This window comes from Anabrus simplex, chromosome 6, assembly GCF_040414725.1.
Source record: "Anabrus simplex isolate iqAnaSimp1 chromosome 6, ASM4041472v1, whole genome shotgun sequence".
NCBI lineage: Eukaryota > Metazoa > Arthropoda > Insecta > Orthoptera > Tettigoniidae > Anabrus > Anabrus simplex.
In genome coordinates this window covers 202,341,096-202,359,926 of record NC_090270.1, presented here as the reverse complement: position 1 = coordinate 202,359,926, position 18,831 = coordinate 202,341,096, and the positions used below count along the sequence as shown (strand labels likewise).

The 18,831-nt window shown below is 39.5% G+C and overlaps 1 protein-coding gene across 8 annotated transcripts in view; it reads right to left on the bottom strand.

The window, feature by feature from the left end:
• The window catches only part of LOC136876309 (putative helicase mov-10-B.1), a 481,476-nt gene that overhangs the window by 160,367 nt on the left and 302,278 nt on the right, over positions 1–18,831 (bottom strand). The window lies entirely within an intron of this gene.

Below are 18,831 nucleotides of genomic sequence, written 5' to 3'. Positions count from 1 at the left end.
TGCCCACACCTTTTCTCTATTAACACTATCATATGCCTTCTCTAGATTAAGGAATACCATCACCAGACTTTTTCCATATTCACACTGTTTTTCCATTCGTAATATCACAGTTAATGTAGGGTCTATCGTTGTTGACCTGCTCTGTCGAAATCCACAATGCTCTTCATCTAAGGTTCTTTCTACCCTTCCTCTCATCCTCCTTTCCATTATTCTATTATATTTTGGCTGCCTGTAACAATAGTGTAAATCTTCAATAATTGTCACATACCTCCCTGCAGCCTTTCTTAAATACTGGTATACACCAATCATCAGGTACTTGCTTTTTCCTCCATATACGGTGTTCCACACAAGATGGAATTACTCACAAGTATTGTACTTTGTACAGGGAACGCAGATCTATGGTGTTTCTCACACAATGGCTCCACTCATAGCCAACGCAAACGGATGAGGTTCCTCACCTAGGTGTACTAACCACACATCTCGTGGTGTTCCTCACATAGTGGGGTAATCACAGGCAATGCTGATCCACGGTGCCGCTCATATAGCGGTACAACTCACAGGCTACGCCCAGACCCGCGGTGTTGCTCACATGGGTATGACGCACGGGTACTCGAAACCACCAGGCCAGGCTTTTACTGCTACTAATCACAAATCTATTTCGTACCTAATTTAGTGGTACTACTCACAAGTACAGGCAACCCATGGTGTTCCCCACGTGATGGTACGAATCAAAAGTAGTTTCATGGTTCTAATTCAATCATCCCTTGGTCGCCCCTTTTAGTCGCCTCTCACAACAGGCAGGGGATACCGTGGGTGGATTATTCGTCTGCGTCCCCACCTACAGGGGGTAAAGAGAGAGAGAAAAGAAGAAGAAAGAAGGGATCCATCACTTCGAAAGATGAAATAACGGACGAAGAAAGGCAAGGGCAACGAAGGGCGTGAAAATGAAAGACTCCCTAGGCCTTGAATACCGTCGGGGTCGGAAAAGAACAAGAGTTGACCAAGGGAGGTCGGACAGGATAGACGAAAGTGAGGAGCCTGGCACAAGTAAGTGGAAGCAATACCAAGACTCAGCTAAGGGCCCCGCGGTCGCCAATCCACACTCCCAAATTGAGAGCCCCTTGGGCCCCTTTTAGTCGCCTCTTACGCCAGGCAGGGGATACCGCGGGTGTATTCTACATGTGCGTCCCCCAACCGCAGGGGGTAGTGTGTTTGGACCGCGAGAGGTATTTTATTTCCCTCAAGTCCGCCGGCAAGCCGGTTAGGATCCCCCCTATCCGCCACCTGGGACGCGCCACGTGGGAGTATCACCTCTCCCCTTGCTACGCCAGCGTAGTAGGTTCGTGGAGGTAAAATCTGACGTTCTTATAGTCATTTTCATGAACGGCAACGGTATATTTACTTTAAGCTTGTATGATATTAATTGATTTTTTACACCTAGATACAAGAAAACGCCCACTACAGAAGTCATTCAATTCATGGAATGTAGTAGTGGCATTCAGAATTATTTTTCAGAGTGTGGAAAAAAAAAAAAAAAAAAAAAAAAAAAAACCATTTTCTGAAGATGAAAGAAATTTGGGATTGGAATTAGATCGTAAGTGGATCAATCCATATATATTTATTTACATTTAAGAGAAAGCAAGCATTCACAGGAATTGTGTTCTTGTCCCTGTTATATAGGTCTAATTGCTGACAGGATTTTGGATACAGATATGACAGTCGAACTGGATGCCACATTGGATATTGTCAGATGATGACTTTGTTTTCGAGGGAGACAATATTGAAATACCTTTATTTGAACCCATCTCTGAAAATGATGCTCCTAACCCTGCATTCACAACAATGGCTGAAGATGCTTAATCCCAGTAACTTACATATAAGAAGGTCATCAAATATTAGCGAAAAAAGTGAGAAACAGAGGAGCTTCGCATCAGTGAAACACAGGTTTCATAAATTAAAGCACCAGGAAGAGCTTTAGAGGTGCAAGTAACAATTGGAAAACGGTGGCACAACGGGAGAAAAAAAATTGTTACGAAGAAGACTTATCATATGTTTAAAGAAAATAGACAACAAAACAAAATTGTTCACGATATAAATATTAAAAAATGGACTTTACAGTATGCTCGTCTAGTTAGCTACAGCAGGTTTCGAGCATCTCATTCCTGAGTAATGTGTTTTAGAAAGAAATTAAAAATTGGATCAAGAAAGATTTGTAATTTCGCGTCTAAAAATACCAATTTGAACAAGAAGATACTAATTGTAACGCGATACTGTTTGTGGAAGAAGTGCCGCAATTAACAGAAAGTCAGGACCTAGAGTGCGTGTTTAATGCTGATCAGTCTGGTTTTCACGAAGAGTTCTATTCTAGCAGGAACCATAATGAACAAGGAGAAAAAGTCGTATTAGCGGAAGCACAATCTGTGAATGCGCTAACTCATAGCTACACAATACATCCAATAATTTTGGCAGATGGACAACTCCTGTCGACGTTGCTAGTAGTCTTAGAAAAAACAATTTACTGCACCAAATTGTACACTTTGCCTTCAAAGTCTGGAAAACTGACCAAGGTACTTGTGCAGAAAAGGTTACAGGATGTTTATTGTGAGCTAGTACTAGAGTGCAGTGTTTTAGTTCTGGATTTGTGGACCGGACAGAAAGAAGAAAATATTTTAAATGCTAAATTTGGAAGAAAGAAAGTCATTAATGTTCAAACAATTCCTAAAGGAGCCACTGAACTTATCCAGCCGTTAGATGTTTTAGGCTTCCGCATCTGGAAGCAATTTATTTGTCTTTTATATGATTTAATTTTGTTAAACGCATTAGACATCAACGTACACTTAAGGAACAACCTTTTAAAAGTGCAATCTTTGCCGCACAACCAGTTCTCTCCGTGTTTTCGTAGCATGTGGCAGTGCAGTTGGTACAAATGTGGCTATGTTAACAAGAAACCTTCACAATTTGTTAATCCAGTCGATTATTGTTTCAAAGAAGAACCTTCCAATAGTCAATGTAATACTTGTGAAAGCGACAGTGCTGTAGGATGTGCACGGTGCACACAGTATCTGTGCCCTGTCCACTTTCTTGTAAACAATCACTATTGCACTAGTTACAACAAGTAAACACACTCGGGCATGGATTTTTTAAAACTATATTGACATTGTTGTTTAAACATCGTCCTTGCAGACAGTCGTTTCATGTGCTGTTTTTATATTTATGTTTTGCAAATCTGATTGGGAAGTTACAGGGAACGCACTAACTATACGCTGCCTGGCTGCTGGCGTGGTTCGACACGGCCTGGCTGAATCACGTCCGCTTCTTCTCTCCTCCCTACCCTCTCCACCACACCCCGATACTCCCGTGGCACTTTTAATTTTACGACAACTTATTTGTTCAATGTTGGCATTCAAAATTGGGCTGGGCACATGCAGTTTGCACCTTAGCATTCCACTGTCTCCTACGAATATTCCTAACCAATTTCAACCGAATCCGATTGTCACACATGTATGTGTTCCCTTGTTAGTTCCAAAGTCAATCCATCTTACTATCAACTAGATGATTAATAAGTATTATTTCACATCATTAATTCTTCCTACTCTTAGAAATGTGTTTATTTTCCACCTTCAGATATTAAAGTCTTTTGACTGAGTAAATTTAGATGAGACTCGTTATTTAGTTGTTTGGTGCAGTAGGCCTATCTTATTTGTTTTACTTTTGTGTTTCGGTATTAATTTTAATCCTCTCTCTGGAGCCCAAAGTTTTCCACATTTGTTTTGATTAATGACTCCGGCTGGGATACATTACAGGTAAGTTGATTTATCTATCTAATCTTGCTGTGTACTTGTGTTTGGTGTTTGATTTCTGTATGTATCTGGTCTGGGTTGAAACTGTAATACAATTAGAGCTATTTTGCAAGCTAGCCCAGTGACTACATAGGAAATTCAAGGAAACCTTTGGACAGAGAAAAGCTAGGAAATTAAAAGTTTTAGTTTAACAGTTCCACCTTTTCAATACAAATTTTTTTGCAATGCGGCTTACATTACAAATGAAACATTTATTTGGTACTAGTTTCGATCTAAGGTCAAGGTCATCATCAGCCAATAACACAAATTGCACAACATATTCAATGATCCATAAACAATGTACATATGCCGTAAAAATATTGTGGTCTTATGCTAGAAGTTAAAAGTTGAAGATGAAAAATAGTCACAATGGTGATAAAAGTTTTTAGTTATGCATAAAATGCACTGAAATAAGGCACTTAACTGCCCCTGAAGGATGATTCAAGTTGATCACTTTGCATGCTGAAGATTCTTAAAACTTGTGTATCATTTGTTACAAAGTTCCGATAACTATAAGTCATATGGTAGCAGTGGCATTTAGAAATTAAGTTATGCACATGCAGTGAAATAAGCTAGGTGTTTGAATATTAAAAGCTAGATGGGAAACCACTTTTAGGGAAAGAAGACAAGGCAGAAAGATGGCAGAAACGTATCTAACAGATGTATTATGGTAAAGAAGTAGATGATATGGCTCTGGAACAAGAAGAGGCTCTTGATACTGATGAAATGGGAGACCCAATTTTGAGGTCAATTCGACAGAGCTTTGAGAGACTTAAATGGGAACAAGGCACCTGGAATTGATGATATACCCTCAGAAATGAGAATGGCAAGGTTATTCCATTTAGTGTGCAAGATGTACGATATAGGAGGAGTGTCATCTGATTTTAGACAGAATGTTGTTACACCTATTCCCAAGAAAGCAGGTGCTGACAAGTGTGAAAACTATCACACTATTAGTTTAGTATATCTCATGTCTGCAAAAATTTTAACACATTATTTACAAAAGAATAGAAGTAGAATTTGAAACTGAGTTGAGAAGATCAATTTGGCTTCAGAAAAAATGTAAAAACATGTGACTGAGCTCGATAGCTGCAATCGCTTAAGTGCGGCCAGTATCCAATATTCGGGAGATAGTAGGTTCGAACCCGAATGTCAGCAGCCCGGAAAATGGTTTTCCCGTGGTTTCCCATTTTCACACCAGGAAAATGCTGGGGCTGTACCTTAATTAAGGCCGTGGCCGCTTCCTTCCCACTCCTACCCCTTTCCTGTCCCATAGTCGCCATAAGACCTATCTGTGTCGGTGAGACGTAAAGCAACTAGCAAAAAAAAAGAAACACGTGAAGCAATTCTGACTTTACATCTGATCTTTGATTGTTGCTTTCATAGATCTAGAAAAGGCATTTAATAATACTGACTGGATTGACTGGACCAAGCTATTTGATATTCTGAAGGTGATCAGGATTAAATACCGAGAAAGAAGAATTATCTACTGTACAATCAGTACAAAAATCAGTCTGCAGTAATATGAACTGGGGGTTTTGAAAAAGAAGCAGCAATCCAGAAAGGAGTGAGTTAAGGCTACAGTTTCCCCCTCTCCTCTTCAATGTTTACATAGTAAAGACGATAAAGGAAATCAAAGAGGACTTTGGAAAGGGAATCACAATCCAAGGAGAGGAAATCAAAACCTTGAGATTTGCCGATTATCCTATTTTTTATCTGAGTCTGCAGAAAATGCAGAGAAATCACTGATTGGTATGGACAGAGTCTTGGGGAAGGAGTACAAGATGAAAATAAACAAGTCCAAAACGAAAGTAATGGAGTGCAGTCGAACAAAGTCAGGTGATACACGAAATATTAGTTTAGGAAATGAAGTGACAATGATGATGATGATGCTGGTTGTTTAAAGGAGCCTAACATCTAGGGCATCAGCCCCTAATAGTACGAGATGAGACAAAATCTAATGACAAGTGAAATTCCATGGCCTTGTTTCCAGTCATTCGACCGGGTCAGGAATGGAATGAATGAAGCCCCATCTAGCGGCGAGGATAGGAATTGTGCTGGCTGCCAAAGCCTGTCACCCTCCTCTGGGGCAATGATTAATGAATGACAGATGAAATGATAGTGAATGTAGCTGAAATGAAATATGACAGGGAAAACCGGAGTACCCAGAGGAAAAACCTGTCCTGCCTCTGCTTTGTCCAGCACAAATCTCACATGGAGTGATCGGAATTTGAACCATGGAACGCAGCTGTGAGAGGCTGGTGCACTGACGCCTGAGCCACGGAGGCTCTGTAATGACAATTAAAATTCCAAAATTCATCCACTGACCACAATTCAAAAACATGATGATGAAGAAGAATGAATATGAATTTTAAATAATCAGTGGATCCAACTCATAATATTGAAAGTTAAAATAATTCTAAAATCGATCCACTGACTAGAATTCAAAAAATTACAATGAACAATGATTACAAACTTAAAACAAACAGTCGAACCAACCTGCAATACCCCACCTTCCCATAAAACAACTTAAAACAAGGGGAAGAACTGAACAAGGGACTGCTTCCAAAGCAAAATTTTAAATCGATGATGCTTGTTGTCTAAAGGGGTCCAAACTCTAGGTCACCAGCACCTCGTAATGGTACTAATCGCTGGTCAAGTAGAACCATGGTGTCCCTCATGTAGCAGTACTAATCACAAATAACGTAGACTCCCTGTGTTCCTCACATAGTGGTACTAATCATGGGTACTGTAAACCCATAGTGATCCATCCATAATCAGGGGATACTGTGGGTGTAATTGTCTGTGTCCCCCACCCACAGGGGGTAGGAAATTAAGTCTTAAAGGAAGTAGACGAATACTGTTACTTGGGTAGTAAAATAACTAACGATGGCAGAAGTAAGGAGGACATAAAATGCAGACTAGCACAAGCAAGGAAGGCCTTTTTTAAGAAAAGAAATTTGCTCACTTCGAACAATGATATAGGAATTAGAAAAACTTTTTTGAAGACTTTTGTCTCGAGCATGGCACTGTATAGAAGTGAAATATGGACAATAACTAGCTCAGAAAGAAAGAGAATAGAATCTTTTGAAATGTGGTGTTATAGAAGAATGCCAAAGGTGAGATGGGTAGACTGAATCATGAATGAAGGGATAAGGAACTGAAATGGTGAGAGATTGATGTGGCTAAATTTGATGAGAAGAAATGATAGAATGCTAGGAGACATCTTAAGTTTGTTTTTGAGAAGTGTAGGCCAGTAAGAGTGATATGGTTAGACCAAAGCATGAATATGACAAGCAGATTTGAGCAGGTACAGGATGTAGTAGTTATGTAGGAATGAAAATATTAACACAGGTTAGGGTGGCACAGAAAGTTGCATCAAACCAGTCAATGAACGGCTGACTCAAACAACAGTAACAACAACAGGTCATCCATACAGATGTTATTATCTAATCTAATTTGCCTTACAGTTACTTTATTCCTCTCTTTTGTTAAGGGAGTACTCCTTAATTATGTTTCTATTTCCTCATTTTATTAATTACTTAACAAATAATACTCTGTTACTTGAGTACAATTAAGATATTTTCTTGAACCCAAATAAGTTGAAGAGTGGTTCATTTGGACTACATTTCTTTCCACCTGCACTAGTCTACCATTTTGGTTTTCTTAATCTTTGCAGATCTGTGTTTTCTCATTCCATATCTCAACTGTTTTACTGAAGAGGGGCACAGTCATAGTTCCCATGTGTTGATAATTAAGTGATGGATGTTGTTTTTAATGATAAGAGTAGGTTAAAAATACGTAGATGGCTGTTTAGTGATCAGTGACGGTGACATGCAGTTTAATGAATAATTTTTACCTTCTTCTGGATTTTATTTATTTATTTTAATTTTTTGGCCAACATAGAGCTACTTCAGTCAAGTTTATGGAGGTTTTCTTCATTTTGTCAGCCCAATACTGTTTCATCCTTTCTGAAAATAATTTTCTTTCTGCTTCTGGAATCACTCTTCCTATTCTCTGCTTGTTGATTTTCGCCTGTAGTCTAGTGTGTTTTTCTTTCAATATCGGAGGTCGTGCACTCCGAGATCCAATCTAACGACAGATTGTTCCGTGCGACCCAATCAGAAGTCATACCCTCATATATTCAACCAGATGACAGAGTGCACGGCACGAACCAATCACAGGTCGTATGCTCAGAGATCCAACCAAACATCAGACTGCTCAGCGCGACCCAATTGGAGGTTGTGCTTTCAGATAATCAGTCAGACATCGGACTGTATGGCGCGAATCAATCGGAGGCTGCACACTTAGATACAAATGCAGCTGCCTCCCAAGCAACCACCGCAGTCGCCAGTGGGATACAGGAGAGAGTACCTAGACGACGCCACAGAAGATAACTACCGCAGCAGTAGTCGAAACGTCTGGAAGGAAACTATATAGACACTGGCTGTGAATGCCTTCATACTTTAATACCCAAAAATACTCCAAGGCAATTTAAACAGAGATTTTAAACATTTTGATCCAGATATATTTCGAGCATAAATATTTTTGGTGCATAATATACGGTAGATAAGGTTACATTCTTAAGCGAATATTTATTTTATTCATAAGTTATGATAAAGATGCACCATTGTAAACATTCGCAGTTTAAAGAAGACCAATGCCATGGTTGACTCCAGATATAAGAAATATAATGAAAGACTATGATAAAACTGGAAAACAATCTGTTAGAACCAGAAATCCAAAGGATCATGAGTCCTTGACCTTAATATTGCACAGCCTGGATAATTAATACACTTATTCAAACATTATTCTGCCTGACTTCGTATCTTTGTGGTTCGGTCTTTCATCATAATTCAGTTCTGCTGACTGAAAAATGATTGCCATTTGACCTCAAATCGTTATCCAGAACACTGCAAAGACATTTCAAAAAATTATTAAATCTATTACATTCTAAGGGACAAACTACACCACTTATTATTAGTGGAGTCATTATGTCAACTGACAAAAATTTTAACCACAATGCTAGTAATGACTTAAGTTTGGACATGGCGACATTATGCGATATCCAATGAAATTTTATAGTATTCTTTTACATTTTCTTCTTTTTTTGTTTTGGTCGACTATGGATCACATTAATTTGAATTCAGGTTTATATGTTTCTGAGCTTTGACCCTTGTCAAGTAAACCATCCTTTCACTCGGCAATCTTCTTCTCTCTTCTGTCGACTATGCCTGGGTACAGGATCTAACTTTTTCTTGAAAACTGTTGGTAGTCTTAATCCTAGACTTGTAGGCATCCCTGTCGCTGATTTCTGTTCCTTGTATTCCCATTTCTTTCAGGTCCTTCTTCACCTCCTGATGCCAGCACATCTTAGTTTTCCTGGTCTCAAAAAACCCTTATTATCTGATTGGTCAGTAATTCCGGATTAATTCTGTAGACAAGTCCGAAGAACACGATTCTCCTTTTCCAGATGGTATCCGAGATCTTTTCCATCTTTAGATATAATTCTTGGTTTCCTTTCTTTCTGTATCTATATGATCCATCATCTGTTTTTTGGGGTCGCAGTGTCTTCGTCAGAATCTTTCACTCCACCAGTTCCAACTTCTTGACCAATATTGTTTTTATCAAGTTCAAACATTCAGCTGCACAAAAAAGCCTGCAGGCAGATCACTGTCTGGTAGTGTCTCAGTTTTGATCAAGATCTTATTGCAAGTGTTCATAGTCAGTACATATGCCAAGTTCATCTTGTTGATTCTTGACAACAGTGCCTCTCTTTCTGACAGGCTGAACCCTATCTCTCTCAACAGTCCTCCTCATCCGTTTGGGTGCTGTTTTGATGTTGGTCTTGTGTCTTTTCGAAGTTGTTTTTTTTTTTTTTTTTGGCAAGCGAATCGACCACTAAGGATCACACTACAACTTCATTTCTTTCTCTTCGTGCGGAGTTTTCACTGTGTCCAATACTCCTTGATACCTTCGGAGGCCTGGTTCCGTTGTTCATCTGTCCAGGCTCTTTCAGTCTTCTTAGTTCTTACTGCGGCTTGAATCCCTTCCAAATTCTTCACTGTGTTCCAAAACATATTCCTTTCTAACAGCTGGACTTCCGAGATGCCTAACCTTTTCTATATCCTTCTTCGTTTCCTTAATGCATACTGCAGTGGTCTTTTTTCTCCAGAAGTAATCAAATATCTGTTTGGTAAGTATGTCTGCGTTCATTCTATACAGATGTCCGAGAAACGCCAGTTCCCTTTTCTTCATGGTCTCAGATTCTTTCCACCTTCTGGTAAACTTCTATGTTGCTCTGAAGTTTCCATCCGGTTTTGGTTTGCTAGGGGCTTTACGTCGCACCGACACAGATAGGTCTTATGGCGACGATGGGATATGAGACGGCCTAGGAGTTGGAAGGAAGTGGATGTGGCCTTAATTAAAGTACAGCCCCAGCATTTGCCTGGTGTGAAAATGGGAAACCACGGAAACTTTTGGTTTGGACAGCTCAAATTATTATTATTATTATTATTATTATTATTATTATTATTATTATTATAGGGCGGCGTACAATGGAGATGGCCGCCAGATTGGGATTAATAGTTATCAACGTTGTAAATGTGACAACCTTCCGGCGACCAGGATGTCAGGGAACTATACCAGATGTAACCTTTGCTTCTGAAGAAACTGCGTCTAGGATAACTGAATGGCGAGTGATTGAAGAATATACTGGAAGTGATCATCAGTATATCACTTTTCGTGTACTTCAAGAGACTCCGCATCTAAGGATTACCACGCGAAAGCCAGAAAGATGGAACATAGCCACTATAGATAGAGAAAAATTTCATGAAGTAATACAGAATGGAATGGACTGTATGACGGGTACATGTCACGGAGGCAAAAGAAGCTAATAAATGCGTGGAACACACCATGAGACTCCTTCAGCAAGCATGTGACGCGTCAATGAACAGAATCAAACAAGGAGAGACAAGCGTCCAGCATATTGGTGGAATGAAGAAATTGCTGAGCTGAGGAAACAATGCCTGCGACTCAGACGAAGGACACAAAGAGCACGGCATAACGATGAAGCTCTCTCAGTAGAGTATAAGACTATGAAGAAAAGACTGCGAAATACAATTATCATTGCCATAAGACCTATCTGTGTCAGTGCGACGTAAAGCCAATAGCAAAAATTAAAAAAAAAAAAAAAAATAATAATAATAATAAAGAGTAAAGCCGACAAGTGGTGGGAAATGTCCAAGGAAGTGGATGAAAATCCATGGGGATTAGGGTATAAAATCGTTATGAAGAAATTTGGAATGCTCCCAAGCCCAATCATGGATCCATGCACCATGGAAGAAATAGTATACACACTATTCCCTGATCATGCAGAGAGGATTGATGATGAGGCCGAGAAAGAACTAGATAATGTACCACCTTTTACAACTGAAGAATTGATAACAGCAATTAATTCCCTTAGAAATAAGAAAGCCCCTGGACCAGATGGTATTCCAGCGGAAGTATTAAAGGTGGCAGTTGAATTATGTCCTCAACTGCTGTTGAGAATGTATAATCGTTGTTTGAAAGCGGAAATTTTTAGCTTTTGTTGGAAGATAGCTAGATTGGTTTTGATCAGTAAAGGGAAAACTGGGGGGTTACAGACCTCTATGTATGCTGGACACTGCCGGAAAAGGTTTAGAGAAGCTACTACAGCCAAGAATACTATCAGTAGTTCGATTAGCTGGCAACCTATCTGACCGACAACATGGCTTTCGCAGAGATCAATCAACGCTAGATGCTGTGAAGGAAGTGGTGAAGACAGCAGAACGAGCTCAGCAAGATGGAGTGATATTTCAGAAGCTCTACAAGAAACTTTCAAGCTACCAGAATATCTCATGTATATACTGCAAGACTATTTGAAAGACCGTACATTGTTATACGACACGGAAGATGGTCAGAGAAGAAAATGGCTCACAGCTGGTGCAGCGCAAAGCTCAATTCTTGGACCACACCTTTGGAATATCATGTATGAAGGTTTGTTGTGGATGGAGATGCCAAAAAATGTCAAACTTGTGGGTTATGCTGATGATGTGGCTGCTCTGATAGTAACCCGTAAGCTAGAACTGGCTCAATTCAAACTGAATCAGGTGATGCAACGTGTTAAAGAATGGATGATAAATCACAGGTTAGAACTCGCAGATCATAAAATGGAAATTGTCCTCCTGATGAGGGAAAGGATTAATACTGTTGTACCGATGCAGATCGGGCAGATAGCCATCTAAACAACTAGGAGCACAAACTATCTTGGTGTAACGCTTGATACTAAGCTTACATATTGGGACCACATCCAACGGGTAACAGATAAGGCAGCGAAAACCATGACTGCACTGAGTAGACTCATGGGAAATATCAAGGGGCCAAAATCTAATAAAAGGCAACTTCTCATGTCGACTGTCAAATCAATACTTCTATACGGTTCCGAAATTTGGGCTGAATCGTTAAATATTGCAAAATATTGGACAAGAATTGAGGCTGTACAATGGAGAGCAGCTTCACGAATTGCTTGCGCGTATCATACAGTATCAGAACATGCGATTCTAGTAGTAGCAGTAGGAGCTCCTATTAACTTGTTGGCTTTCAAAAGACAAGAAATTTGGCTCACTCAAAAAGAGCTAGGAAGGAAAAGGGCAAAGGCTTCAACTCTTAGTCGCAGAATGCAATGATAGCAAACAAGATGGGAAGATGATTATAGAGGGAAATGGACGAAAAGACTGATACCTTCTCTGGGCGTATGGGTTGCCCAAAATCATGGTGAAGTGAATTACTATCACACACAGTTCTTGACAGGTCATGGATACTTCCGAAAATTTCTTCATAGACTAAGGCTAGCAACTAGTCCGGTGTGTATATACTGCAGTGACATCGATGATGTATTACATACCTTCTTTGTGTGTGTTCATTGGCTGCCACAAAGAGGATGCTTAGAAGTAATGCAGGGAGAAATGACGCCAGAAGGGATCGTGTTAGTAATGCTATGAAGTCAAGATTCTTGGGACCAGGTGGCAGTCTACGTAGAAAATATTCTGCGCCTGAAGAAGAAGGACCTGGATGATTACGACAGACAGTAAAGCAGAAGAAGGAAGATAAAGCACAAGATGCATTAAGCACGACATCCGTTCTGAAGTAATGCGAGAGCGGTTTCCGGGGTGGAGATAAACGTCGTGGGAAAAGGGAGTGTGGTTTTTAGTGGTAAGAATCTCCACACACTTGTTGAGTGCAGACCCTCACAAGCGTCTTATGAAATATTTTCCACACTCCCTCGAAAAAAAAAAAAAAAAAATTATTATTATTATTATTATTATTATTATTATTATTATTATTATTATTATTATTATTATTAGTGGAATTATTAGTTCATTTTAATTAATATGATGTTTGTTTACATGTGACATTTATATAGTTACTTAATCGCATACCTTTGACTGTTTTCCTAAGACCAGGTGCTCAGTTGTACAGAGTTGGAAATGTTTTGCTTGTTGACAGATACAGTTCACGAAGGTTCTCCCTTGTATCTGGACAGAATAGGTCTGAACCCTTTGCAAGTGGTATTCATGAATCTGTAGATAACAGCTCTGAAGTAATTTTGTTGGAAAATCGAAGTGAAAATAACAAGAATCTTTTAAAATCAAGTTGAAAACCTCTCAGAAATCTGTGAATATAAGACTTTCTGCTGATAGTTAGGGGAGGAATATTGCTACAGATCTAATTAGAAACAGTATACATGATGTTTCTGCTGCGATTAAGCCTGGTGCAAATTTTAATAACACAACCACGGAAAGTCAAAAATACTGTGAACATTTAGCAGCTACGGGGGTTGCTGCTTATCTAGCAGGGACTAAAGATGTGGGAAGAAATAATGCAAGAGGAATGATCTCTTAGCTCAGATCGAGACTACCGGAGTTAACATACGAATGTTGTTGTATTTTCTGTTCCCCATAGACACAATCTTCCAGCATAGTCCTGTGTTAACAAGGAGGTAAATATGGTTAACAAGTAACTTTTGAAAATATGTAAGTACTTCAAGAATGTAAAATATGTAGATAGTCATTTAGGAAGAAGATTTTATTGCTGGCAAGGTCTGCACCTAAATAGGTTGGGGAAAAATGTATGTTGTAAATAGCATAATAGAGTTAGTTAATGGAATTCAAGATGTAGAATGTGAAACTGCTCCCATTCCTCTAAAAAAACTAGAGAAAGTGGCCAATGTAGGTCAGTCTGTAATGCTCGAGTTGAGGAATGGTATTAATACTCATGGTAGTCTATACAGGTTAGGTTCTTCCAAGACTGTACTGGGTAATAGTGTTAATGTGCAAGGTAGACAGACTAGGTTAGGTTCTTATCAGATCAGTAAAATCAATGAACCTATAGAAAGAAAACTATCTACTATTAGGCCTATTGTGGAAATGACACCCAGGATACTGATAATGTCCGGGAGATGGAAACTGACAATAGTTTACTGACAACCCTGCAGGTTAATATTCAAAATCAGAAATAAAGAGTTCGAACTAGAGAATTTCTGTAAAACTGCAAAAGTTTGATGTGGTATGCATGTCGGAACATTGGTTGTAGAAGATAAAGTTGAACTCTTTGTGCCCAGTAGGCATATTATAGCAGATATCATGTGTAGAAGTAATAAGAATAGGGGTACAGTACTGGAATTTTAGTTAGGGACTGTTTGAAATTTGTTAAGGTTGACTTAGGACAGTATTGTGCAGAATTAGATGGAGAGTTTAGCTGTGTTAAAATAATACATCAGAATCTAATAATTTTAAGTTTATACAGATCTCCAAAGAGCAAGGTTCAAGTATTTCTAGATAATTTTGAAACCGTTATGAAAAAAAATGTAATAATGAAGTAGCTGCCTGAGACATGGCGAAGTCAGACGAACAGACTTCAAGAACCATGATGATGATGATGATGATGATGATGATGCTTGTTGTTTTAAGGGGCCTAACATTGAAGGTCATCGGCCCCTATTGGTTCATGATCAGCAACAGCTGATTTATCAGGTTGGTATGAAATTGACACGATTATGCGGTGAAATATGGTATGGTACCGAAGACAAGGAGGCACTGAGTGAGTAATGAAGACTTACTAAGAGAGTTAAATATGCAAAAACTAAACGACAATCTGGAACAGAACAGTTTGAGATGGTATAGACATGTCAAGTGGATGAAAGAAGGAGTTGGAGAGTTTATAATAATAATAATGTTATTTGCTTTACGTCCCACTAACTACTTTTTAAGGTCTTCGGGGACACCGAGGTGCCGGAATTTAGTCCCGCAGGAGTTCTTTTACGTGCCAGCAAATCTACTAACACGGGGCTGTCGTATTTGAGCACCTTCAAATACCACCGGACTGAGCCAGGATCGAAGCTGCCAAGTTGGGGTTAGAAGGCCAGCGCCTTAACCGTCTGAGCCACTCAGCCCGGCGTTGGAGAGTTTGAGGGAGATAATTAGGATTCTCACAGGAGACAGGAAGGAAGATAGGACTCCCTCAAACAATGTACAGGTTATAGTAGGTGTACAAGAGGGAGGGGAAGGAAAGGGGGGAGTTGTAGAAGACAGGTGGTCTAATGTTTTAAGGGCTCTATTCAGGATCAGAATTCAGGACAGGTGTCTGTGCGAAATCGGTACGAGTCACTCCAGGTAGAACAACAGAGGGAAGATGAGGGACACGGAACTGCTGCTGAGATGTGTGGAAGTAGGAGGAAGGAAAAAGGTAGGAAAGGGAAATGTAAAGTAGAGGATAGGAAAAGACAGGTGGAACAGGGTCATAGGAAGGAGAAAAGGGAGGAGGAAGTAGCTTCTGCAGCTATCAGGGAAGATAGGGCTGACCAGGAGGGGAGGGTATCAAATGCGGTGGGTAGGGTTGAGGCTCTGGTCGTGGGGGATTCCATCGTTAGACACGTGGGGAAAGTGTGTGGAGGAAAGGGAACTAGGGTAGAATGTTATCCAGGAATTAGGTTGAGGCATATGTTGAGGAAAGTAGAAGAGAGGGAGGAGGGGAAGGAGAAGGTGGTAGTGTTTCACATTGGTACCAACAATGTAAGGCAAACTGATATAAGTACCAACATAGTTGGAGATATGTGGAAGTAAGGCTGTGGAAGTAAGGAGAAATTGAAGGAACTTACTAGAAGTTTAAGAAAGCAGAGATTGTTATTAGTGGAATACTGTGTACGAGGGATACTGACTGGAGGGTAATCAGGGATTTAAATGAGACTATGGAGTGGGTATGTGGGAAACTGGGAGTGAAATTTCTAGACCCTGATGGGTGGGTAGGAGATAGGGATCTGCGCTCAGATGGCCTTCACTTAAACTGCAGTGGTACGTATAAGTTAGGAAATTTGTTTGGAAGGGTAATAGGGAGGTACATTCAGGGAAACGGGGTGGCCTAGGGAGCGGTGATAAGGGAACAGGGAACTGGAAATCAAGTAGGGATGACATAAAATTGTTAGTGTTGAACTGTAGAAGTATTGTAAAGAAAGGAATAGAATTAAGTAATTTAATAGATATATATTTACCAGATATTGTAATAGGAGTTGAATCATGGCTGAGAAATGATATAATGGATGCAGAAATTTTCTCACGGCACTGGAGTGTGTATCGTAGAGATAGGATTGGAATGGTGGGAGGGGGAGTATTCATTCTGGTGAAAGAAGAATTTGTAAGCTACGAAAATGTTAAAGATGAGACACATGAAATTCTAGGTGTACGGCTCATTTCTAAAGATAATAGCAACTTGATATATTTGAAGTGTACAGACCGGGAAAGGGTAGCACTGACGCGGATTCGGAATTATTTGAGAGGACAGTCGGCTATGTGGGAAATGACATGGAAAGAAATGTGATTGTAGCGGGAGATCTGAATTTGCCAGATGTCAATTGGGAAGGAAATGTGAACGACAGGAAGCATGACCAACAAATGGCAAATAAGTTAATATGGGAAGGACAGGTGATTCAGAAAGTGATGGAACCAACCAGAGGGAAAAATATCCTGGATGTGGTGCTGATAAAACCAGATGAGCTCTATAGGGAAACTGAAGTAATAGATGTTATTAGTGATCATGAAGCTGTTTTTGTCGTAGTCAAAAATAAATATGATAGAAAGGAAGGTCTTAAAAGTAGGACTACTAGGCAGTACCATATGGCTGATAAAGCAGGCATGAGGCAGTTAAAGTAACTATGATCGGTGGAAAACGGTAAATAAAAATGTAAACAGACTCTGGGATGGGTTTAAAGAAATTGTTGAGGAATGCAAAAACAGGTTTGTACCTTTAGGGGAGGTAAGGAATGGTAAAGACCCACCTTATTATAATAGAGAAATAAAGGGACTAAGAAGGAGGTGCAGACTGGAAGGAAAGAGAGTTAGAAATGGCTGTGGAAGTAAGGAGAAATTGAAGGAACTTACTAGAAAATTGAATCTAGCAAAGAAGGCAGCTAAGGATAACATGATGGCAAGCATGATTGGCAGTCATACAAATTTTAGTGAAAAATGGAAGTGAATGTATAGGTATTTTTAAGGCAGAAACAGGTTCCAAAAAGGACATTCCAGGAATAATTAATGAACAAGGAGACTGTGTGTGTGAGGATCTTCAAAAGGCAGAATTATTCAGTCAGCAGTATGTAAAGATTGTTGGTTACAAGGAAAATGTCGAGATAGAGGAGGAGACTAAGGCCAATGAAGGATTAAAACTTACATATGATAACAATGACATTTACAATAAGATACAAAAGTTGAAAACTAGAAAAGCGGCTGGAATTGATAAGATTTCTGGGGATATACTAAAGACAATGGGTTGGGATATAGTACCATATCTGAAGTACTTATTTGATTATTGTTTGGTCGGAGGAGCTACACCAGATGAATGGAGAGTTGCTATTGTAGCCCCTGTGTATAAAGGAAAGGGTGATAGACATAAAGCTGAAAATTACAGGCCAGTAAGTTTGACATGCGTTGTAAGTAAGCTTTGGGAAGACATTCTTTCTGATTATATTAGACAGGTTTGTGAAATTAATAACTGGTTCGACAGAAGGCAGTTCGGTTTTAGGAAAGGTTATTCCACTGAAGCTCAACTTGTAGGATTCCAGCAAGATATAGCAGATGTCTTGGATTCTGGAGGTCAAATGGACTGTATCGCGATTGATCTGTCTAAAGCATTTGATAGGGTGGATCATGGGAGACTACTGGCAAAAATGAGTACAATTGGACTAGACAAAAGAGTGACTGAATGGGGTGCTATTTTTCTAGAAAATAGAGCTCAGAGAATTAGAGTAGGTGAAGCTTTATCTGTCCCTGTAATAATTAAGAGGGGAATTCCTCAAGGCAGTATTATCGGACCTTTATATTTTCTTATATATATAAATGATATGAGTAAAGGAGTGGAATCGGAGGTAAGGCTTTTTGCGGAAAATGTTATTCTGTATAGAGTAATAAATAATTTATAAGATTCTGAACAACTGCAATGTGACCTCGATAATGTTGTGAGATGGACAGCAGGCAATGGTATGCTGATAAACGGGGTTAAAAGTCAGGTTGTGAGTTTCACAAATAGAAAAAGTCCTCTCAGTTTTAATTACTGCGTTGATGGGGTGAAAGTTCCTGTTGGGGATCATTGTAAGTATTTCGGTGTTAATATAAGGAAAGACCTTCATTAGGGTAATCACATAAATGGGATTGTAAATAAAGGGTACAGATCTCTGCACATGGTTATGAGGGTGTTTAGGGGTTGTAGTAAGGATGTAAAGAAGAGGGCATATAAGTCTCTGGTAAGACCCCAACTAGAGTATGGTTCCAGTGTATGGGACCCTCAACAGGATTACCTGATTCAAGAATTGGAAAAAATCCAAAGAAAAGCAGCTCGATTTGTTCTGGGTGATTTCTGACAAAAGAGTAGCGTTACAAAGATGTTGCAAAGTTTGGGTTGGGAAGAATTGAGAGAAAGAAGA